This window comes from Cicer arietinum, chromosome 1, assembly GCF_000331145.2.
Source record: "Cicer arietinum cultivar CDC Frontier isolate Library 1 chromosome 1, Cicar.CDCFrontier_v2.0, whole genome shotgun sequence".
NCBI lineage: Eukaryota > Viridiplantae > Streptophyta > Magnoliopsida > Fabales > Fabaceae > Cicer > Cicer arietinum.
In genome coordinates, this window is record NC_021160.2 from 23,529,170 (window position 1) to 23,538,698 (window position 9,529).

Below are 9,529 nucleotides of genomic sequence, written 5' to 3' on the forward strand. Positions count from 1 at the left end.
TAGTCTTCGAATGTGGTTTCATTTGTCAATTTACTCTAATTTTTTTTTTTTTATGAATCAAAATTTAATCATTGTCAAGAATTTGATAGCTAGAGACACTAGAGATGTGTGTTGATAGCTAGAGACACTAGAGATGTGTGTTTATAGCTATCAATCAGATCTAATTTGATTGTGTTTATTAGTTGATTTTTTATTTAAGTTTATTTATATTTTGAGAAAGAATCAAATCAGTCTAATTTGATTTATTTTCTAATTTAATTTTTCTTTATTCTTTGCATTTATCATATAGTTGGTATAAGTCTGATAACATTGTATACATGTTTGTAAAGTTTCAGTTTCAATATACAAGAAAAAAATTTCCTTCCTTATCTTGTTTTAACCTAGTTGCGTCCTAAAACACATGGTATCAAAGCTTCGTCTATGATACTTTGGCAACTCACCATGTCCTCAAAAGCAACTAAAGAGAATGATTCCTCCACTACTACAATGTTGGAACCAAGTTGGTTTTACATTTAGAGTTTTGATGTTAACAAAAGTATTTTATGAAAACAATATATCTGACTTAAAAGAGTATGAAAGAAGATTCATGTAATTGAAGAAAATCTAAAATAAGATTTGATTCAAATTTATAATTGATGAAAATCTAAAATAAGATTTTATTCATATTTATAATTGAAGAAAATCTTTGACCAAGTTGAAAAGAAGATATGGTCAAGATTTGAAAAATATTTGATTAACATTTAATGAAGATTTGAAAAATATTTGATCAACATTTAATGAAAATTTGAAGAATATTTGATCAACATTTAATGAAGATTTAAAGAATATTTGAAGAATATTTGAAGAATATTTGATCAACATTTAATGAAGATTTGAAGAATATTTGATCAACATTTAATGAAGATTTGAAAAATATTTGATCAACATTTAATGAAGATTTGAAGAAGATTTTATTTGAAGAATTTACAAACTCAATCTACACAAAATAGAAATAGAATCAATTTGAAGAATTTACAAACTCAATCTGAACAAGATACAATTCAGAATTAAACAATGACTAAATTGAAGACCAAATTTTCACTATAAATAGACACTCAAAGCTGAAGTAGAAAACTATCAAAAATCAGAAAATAGTAGAACAACTCAAGCTCAAAGTTCTCAATTCATCGTAAAGTTCTTAGAGAGAAACACTTGTTCAAGTTAGAAATATTTTATGAGTGTTTTTTTCTTAGAGTGTGAGAGTTATTATTATTATCAGCTTTGTTAGAAGCAACTCCTCAAGTTCCAATCTTTTGTATCCAACTGATGGTGGTTTAGTTCCTTCTTCAATCTGGGGTTGTCAGATTGTTAGGAGAAGACTTGACTTGTAGGATCAAGGTGGTTAGTTCCTCAAAAGTATGGGGTTGTCAGGCTGTTTTGGAAGACTTGGCTTGTAGGGTCAATGTATTAGTTCCTCAAAAGTCTAGGGTTATCGGGCTGTTTGGGAAGAATGGCTTGGAGGGTCAGGTGTTTTGTAATTCAAGGTATTTGAATTAATGGATTAAAGCCTTCTGAATGAAGGGATTGGATGTAGCCAAGTAAGTGGTGAACCAGGATAAAGCTATGCATCAAATTATTTATGCTTTTATTGTTTGTTGCTTCTGAATCCAATTGCTTCTACTCCAAGTAAGTCACCAAAACAAACTAGTATCTTTATTTATTTATAAATTATCAAAACGTTATAAACTTCGGCAAACACAATTCAATCCCCATTTTCGTATTTGCACCTTGACTTGGCATCAGAGCTTAGTCTCAAAACTGAGCATTTTACAGTGTTTGAGAAAAGATCCAAGAGTTCAATATGTCTGGATTCAGTGAAGAAACTGCTGGAGGAAATATCAACAGACCACCTCTGTTTGATGGAGAACGTTTTGAGTATTGGAAAGACAGGCTGAGAAGTTTCTATATTTCACAAGATCTTGAACTTTGGGACTTGGTGGAAGATGGTTATATTTCTCTGAAGAATACTTATGGTATTGAAATTCCAAAAAAGGAGATGAATGCTGATCAGAAGAAGATGTACAAGATACATCATAAGTCTAGAACATTCATGATAAATGCAATCACCTTTAAGGAGTTTGAAAAAGGCACTAACAAGGAGACAACAAAGAGTATTTATGATAGTCTGATTCTGATCTATGAAGGAAGCAAGCAAGTTCAAGAAGCAAAGGCCAACCTCCTAGTCAAAATGTATGAGTTGTTCAAGATGGAAGAAGATGAAGACATTGAAACAATGTTTTCCAGATTCCAGACCCTAGTATCTAGATTAAAGCTACTTGAGAAGATCTGGTCAATGGAATTTCCTTAGGAAGTCTTACCTATTCATTTTTATTGCAAAAGTGGTGTAGAAAGATGTACGTGATTGTTATTTTTACTTAGAGAACACCTCACAAATTTATGAAACTAAGACTCGTTTGTGGTAGTCCAAACAAGGAGATATGAATGTCACAACATTCTTTAATCTCATAGTTGTCTTCTGGTTGAAGCTTGAATAATGTTATAAGGATGATTGTGAGAATTCCAAATATCCAACCAAATTTAAGAAAAAAGAATAAACATGATAGTCTATTTGTTTTTAGCAGGACTTAATCAAGAACTTGATAAAGTTCTAGTTGAATTCTAGGCAGAAAACATTTGCCTTCATTAAGGAAAATATTTTTATGAAGTAAGAATGGATGATTTTAGAAGAAAATTTTTGTTGCAAAAATCTAATAGTACAAAGGTGCAAGAAACTGATAGTTCTGTAATAGCTACAAAGGGATACGAGCTAGATGGAGAAAGAAACAAAAACGACCTTGGTGTGATAATCATAGACAACCATGACACACTAAAGAAACATGTTGAAAAACCACCCAACTGGAAGAAAAAGTCAAATGGAGAGGGTAGGGCATTCCAATATGTAAATGGAGAAAATATGGAGAATAAAGTCAAATTTGAGGTATCTCATTTCTCTAAGGAACAACTAGAGCACGTGTATAAGTTGTTTACCTCTATGTTAGTTACTTCTTCATCATCTCTAGCTCAAAAAAGTATATATATTTCTCTTCTTCTCTTTTGAGTTCCAAACCTAATTCTAAAACTCCATGGATCAACAATTCTAGAGCCAGTGAGCATATGACTGATTGCTGAAAATTGTTTTCCACTTATATATCGTACTTGTGCATACCATAAAAAGGTTAAGATTGTTAAGACAAAATCTCAATTTAATGTTTTGATGATAATTAAACAAAAGGTTAATTAAAGAATTCTAATTATAATTCTAAGTGTTTTGGTATTTAACATGTGTATTTGAGTGTATTAAACAAGATAAGTGTCAAAGCATACAAAGCAGAACTCATTAAAATCAAGAAAGCAGAAAACAGTGAAATGAAGATTGATCCTGGATTATTGCTGAAGAACAAAGAACGATCTTCGTTTATGATAGAAATAAGAAAAATCGTTTCCTTGTGAAAGATTGAATCATGGAAACATCATTGATCTCATATCTTCATCTAGAATAAGCAAGGATCAATCTAAGTCATGATTATTCAAGAATTTCACAGAATCAAAGACATGATCACATTTAAGACTAAAGCAAGATCATTCTTCAAGTGAGGCAAGTGCAAGTACAAAGGTACATGCTGTAAAGTACAAAGGTACATGCTGAAAAGTGCACTACTGAATATACTTATCATCTAGACCTGCACACGTGACTGAAATACAAGTACTCAACTCAGAACAACTGACGTAAACTCAAGTACAAATCAGCTCATCATCAACCAATTCGAAGAACGATCTTGGATGTCAAGAACGTTCCTGGTTTCAACATAATCACTCCTGCTTTATGACTGACTTTATCCAACCACTTCTTTATGACAACTGGCTCTTTCTCAACGGATATATGAGTTGTCCCAAAGGTCCATTGAAGCCTATAAATACAACTTAAAGATAAAGAACAAAATACAACTCAAAGTGCCAAGAAAAACATCAATCATTCAATCACATTCAAGTGCTTCGAAATCAGTTTTTTAGCTTGCAGTTTCTAAAACTTTGTGTTGAGTTAGAATCAGTACCAACTGAGTCCGATTTACAGAATCTATTTCTCAAACAAGAGTTGAGCAATACCCAGATTCTAAACCTTCTCTAAATCATCACTTTGTAAACTCAAGATTATTGTGTTAACATAAACTTGAGTAGTTTGTAAAATCCTTTTATGTTTTAAAAGGTAGTTCGAAAAAATCCTTTCTGAAATAGTTAAGGTAAATTTGAAGAAATCCTTTCTAGGTAGAAAGGTAGAAACAGTGTAAAGATCAAGATTGATTTGTGAAAAATTATGCAACAACCAAGAACAATCTTGCCTTTGAGCACATAGTGGAAAAGTTCACATTTGTGAGGAATGGACGTAACCCGTGTTTGAGTGAACCAGGATACATGCTTGCGTGATTATCTCTATCTCTATCTCTGTTTATTTTATGCTATACAATCAGATTTCATATTGATTAATTTTGATATTGTTGTTTTCTACTAACCAATATCAATCTTCGTTTATAACCAAGATCAATCTTGAGTCAAACTTTCAGTTTTTTAAACAGGAATTTTTTAAAAGGGGCAATTATAATTCAAACCCCCTTCCTTAAAATTGAATTTGTTACTTCAAAGATGTCTGATGGTACCTTTTCTGACCATAGCTGAAGTGGGTTCTATCCCTATATCTATAACTGTCTTCCTTCATAATGTCCTTCATATTCCAAATTTTCCATGTAACATGTTGGCCATAAGTAAATTAACACAAGATCTTAACTATTTGGTTATTTTTAATCATTTAATAGTCAATTTAAGAAGTTGACATCAGGGAGGACGATTGATAGTGCGAAAGAGTTTAATGGTCTCTATCTATTTGATGATGAACATGATCTTAAAGAGGAATTCATAGTGATTGTCTCAACTCAACTTAGGTTCATAAAGATGAAGAAATAATGTTTGTTGAGAGAAAATCTAACTCAATTGTTTCAATGATAACAAAATTATTTCAAAGATTATGATTATGTTTATTGTCTAATATGTGCTCTTGAGTGTATCTAAGTTAGAAAACATGTTCCTCATCACCTTGATCAAAAGAAGTATATTTGACACAAATCCGACATGTCCTATAAGCTAGATGATAAATAAGTAGAGGATGAATCTTTAACCTCTAAGATAAAGGATATACAAGACCACATAAAAAATGAATCTACAACAGAAAAAAAAGAAGATGAACCTGTATCTAAACACAACCAGTACTAAAGTAAAAAGATAAAACAATTCATGAGAAGATGATCCACGTCAGAGGATGAACAATAAAATGATGAACTTTTTGTTCCATTCATCCTTATACATAGGGAATGTCCAAAAGTACCATAGTACGAAAAAGTGTTGTACTTGACAAGAAAAACAAGACACTACTACTCTTGGAAAAGGAAAAAGTCAAAAATACAAGTAATTTCCTAACTTATGGAAAGATCAAACCTCCAATCTGAGGACGAACTGCAAACTCATCCTCCTAAGCTCATGTATTACAAGGACATGTAAATGACACTTTTGTAAATCAAATTAATGACCATGAACATTTAATCAAGTCTCGAATGGTCTCTTAATACTTGTTCTCATGGATGAAGCTTCATAGTCTCTATAAAAGGAGGAGAACTCTTCATCATTCCAGACAACAACTACTCATACAAAAGAGAAACAATCAAAGCTAAGAACAACAATCTCATCATCTTTTTGCATTTTCTACAGTCTTTAACTATATCTTTGAGAGTATCCTCTTAGAAAGTTTTTGTAAAGAGAAAGAATCATACTCTCTTCACAAATCACTAAGTCTATATATTCCAAGTTCATATAAACATGGTAATAGTGGTAAATCAAGAAGAAAGATATGCAAGCCTAGTGAGGCTAGAAAACAAACACAGAAAATAAAATATCCCTTTAGAGGACAAGTCATTTTGAACTATAGTGAAACTTACAAGTTTGTGAAGAAGTGAATGTAACTTATTTTGGGTGAACCAATATAAATTTACGTGTGTCCTCTTTATATACTTTAGTTTTTTTGTTTCATACATTCATCCTTATATAATTTGCATTTCATCCTCTCGTAGAGGATACAATTTTAACAGCTCACTAGAAAATTTTAAAACTACAATATCTTTATTCAACCCCCCTTCTAGTGATGTTTTAGTTACTTCAATGTTATGGCATTATAGGCTAGGGCACCTTTTTTTTTTATATTTGAAACACTTATTTTCTGAGTATTTTAAGAATAAAAATAGAGATAAGTTTTTTCTGTAAAGTTTGTCAATTTGCAAAGCATCGTCGTTCTTCATATCCTCCTTAAGTGCATAAACCATCTAGTAATTCATAGTAATATCTGGGGACCTTGTAGGGACCATACTCCTAATGGAAGAAGGTGGTTTATCAACTTAATAAATGATCACACACGATTAACTTGGGTTTAATTAATGAAAACAAAATATATATGAAGTTGAAAGCCTCTTAAAAAAAATTCAAATAATTTTGACTCAATTTCAAGTAAAAACATGGAGAACGTTCTTGGTTTTGTAGAATATTGTCAAGAACGTTCTTGGTTCTACTTGTTCATTTTTTGCTTTTTCCTTAAACTAATTTTTCTTGCATTGCTTCCTATCTTGGATTATTACACTCAAAAGCACATGTTAAATTAACACATCATTAGAATCATAATTAGAGTCTTAATTAACCTTTATTTGCTTGCATCAAAATATTAATTTGAGATTTTGTCTCAATACCTACTCCTAATGGAAGAAGGTGGTTTATCACCTTCATAGATGATCACACACAATTAACTTGGGTTTCATTAATGAAAACAAAATATGAAGTTGAAAGTATCTTAAAAAAAATTCAAATGATTTTGACTCAATTTGAAGTAAAAATAAAAACTCCCCACAACGATAATGAAAGAGAATATTTTAATAAACACTTAAATGAGTTTTTTCTACAACAAGGTATATTCATAGAAAATTATGTGTTGATAGTCCGTAACAAAATGGAGTGGCCGAACGAAAAAATAAATATCTCCTTGAAGTTGTCATGGCATTGTTGTTTGAAAATAAGGTTCCAAAGTATTGTTGAGAAGAAGCAATTCTCACTAAAATATATTTGATAAATAGGATGTCTACCAAGATCTTAAATTTAAAACTCTATAGGATGTTTTTACAAGTCTATTTTCTAAAAATATGCTTTCATATATTCTACTCATAAGGATATTTGGATGTACTGCTTTTGTTCATGTTCATGATCCGAATCAAGGAAAACTTGAGCCTAGAGCAAATGGGTTTCACCATAAAACATAAGGCTGATGAGTTACTAGAGAAGTATAAGGGCATGCTAGTTGCCAAAGGCTTTACACAAAATTATGGCATTGATTACTCATAAACTTTTGCTCCTGTTGCAAAAATTAATACCATTAAAGTTCTCTTATCTTTGACCGCTAACTTGGATTGGCCATTACAATAGTTAGATGTAAAAAAAAATGCAATTTTAAAGAGAGATTTAGATAAGGAAGTCTATATGGATTTGCCCTCAGGGTTTGAATCTTAGTTCACCCAAAAGGTCTACAAGCTTAAAAAGTATTTTTATGGCTTGAAATAGTCATCTCGAGCGTGATTTGAAAAATTCAGTTTGCTAAGAAGTAGAGATATTCTCATAATCAAAATGATCAGACCATGTTTGTGAAACTTTCTTATAAAGGTAAAATGACTATATTGATCAGATGATTTTAGTGAAATAAGAAATTTGAAGGCATCTCTTGTTGCTGAGTTTGAAATTAAAGATCTTGGGTCTTTAAAATAATTTTTGGAAATGGAAGTTGCAAGATCAAAGAAAAGGAGTGTTGTGTTACAACTGAAATATAGTTTGGATCTTCTAAAAGAAACCAAGATGATGGGTCGTGTTGGTTATATGGCTTCTATCCTTAGGAAATTTTATACAATATTATCAACAAGATTGTCTAATTCTTTCCTAAGTAATGAATTAATATCAAAACCAACTTGTTTAATATTAATTCCTATTTTAACAGCAAAAGATTCTAACAGTTTATTTAGAGCGGAATTTCACAATCACATGCAAGGTCAATATAAAAAGTAAAGAGAGAGAGGAAATAGAGCACCAGGGATTTTTATAATGGTTCGACTATCACTTTGATAACCTACATCCAGTCCTGAAATCTACAACAGATTTCAGCCTTTCACTAGAATGATTTGATGAATATTTTTACAGACTTTCCAGCGTCACAGCCTATCCATCCAACTCACAACCACTTCTATCACAATACCAACCTATCCCTAAGAGTTACTCGTCAAACTCTAGCGAGATCAAGCTGAGGTTTCTTTTAGATTGCCATAAGTATCCTAAAAGATAACCACCAGTGTACACTACTGGATTTCCAAAACTTCCATTTCAGAAAATGTTCTTTCACAAAGAATTAAAGAAGATAAGAAAATTTGACTCAATCACAATGTAAGATCTCACACAAAAGTATTAGCCAATGAGTATTTGTGTGTTGTAACAATTTTTCTCTCAAGGTGTTTTTCAGTCTTCTGTGTTTATGAAAAAGTGTTATGAATATTATGAAAAATTGTGATTGATTCAATTTATATATTTTCAGAAAAACAACATATAAATCGATTTCGCAATCGATTTTATTAAAGTTTGACACCAACTTAATCGATTACCTAATCGATTATCGTGTGTCTTGTTTTTCTTGAATCTTGAAAATATATGAGCTAATCGATTTCCTAATCGATTACTTTAATGCACTTATCAGAGACTGATACTCAGTTTGTATCAGAATCGATTGACTAATCGATTATACTTGTTTTGTTCAAACAAGGAGATCAAAATAATCGATTACTCATTCGATTCATATATTAACATAATCGATTTGGCAATGTGCTAAATACTCCCTGTAACTTAGACATGTTACTCCATTCGATTCGTCAATCGACTTGGTTGGTCACAGTGACTAAGGTGTTTTACTCCAATCGATTTGCCAATCAATTTGGCTGGTCACAGTGACTAAGATGTCTTACTTCAATCAATTTGGCTGGTTACAGTAGCTTAGCTATTTAGTTAAAATCGATATGCCAATCGATTACGCAATATGTTCCTGATAAATGATTAACCAGTTCATTCTTTCAATCGATTACCTAATCGATTGATGCAAAGCTTGCAACACAAGAAACATCTATCAATCGATTAGTGCAAAGCTTGCAACTTAAGAAACTTATTTCAATTGATTGTCCAATCGATTTCGTTGATCACAGAACACATGTCTGATGTAAAAGTATTTGCATAATCGATTTGCCAATCGATTGCCTCAGTATGAGCTTGGTTCTGTGATTCACAAAATCGATTACTCAATTGATGTGCAAATCGATTGTCCAATTGATTTGTTTAAACACAGAACATAGCTTTTGATAAAACCTTTAAGTAATCGATT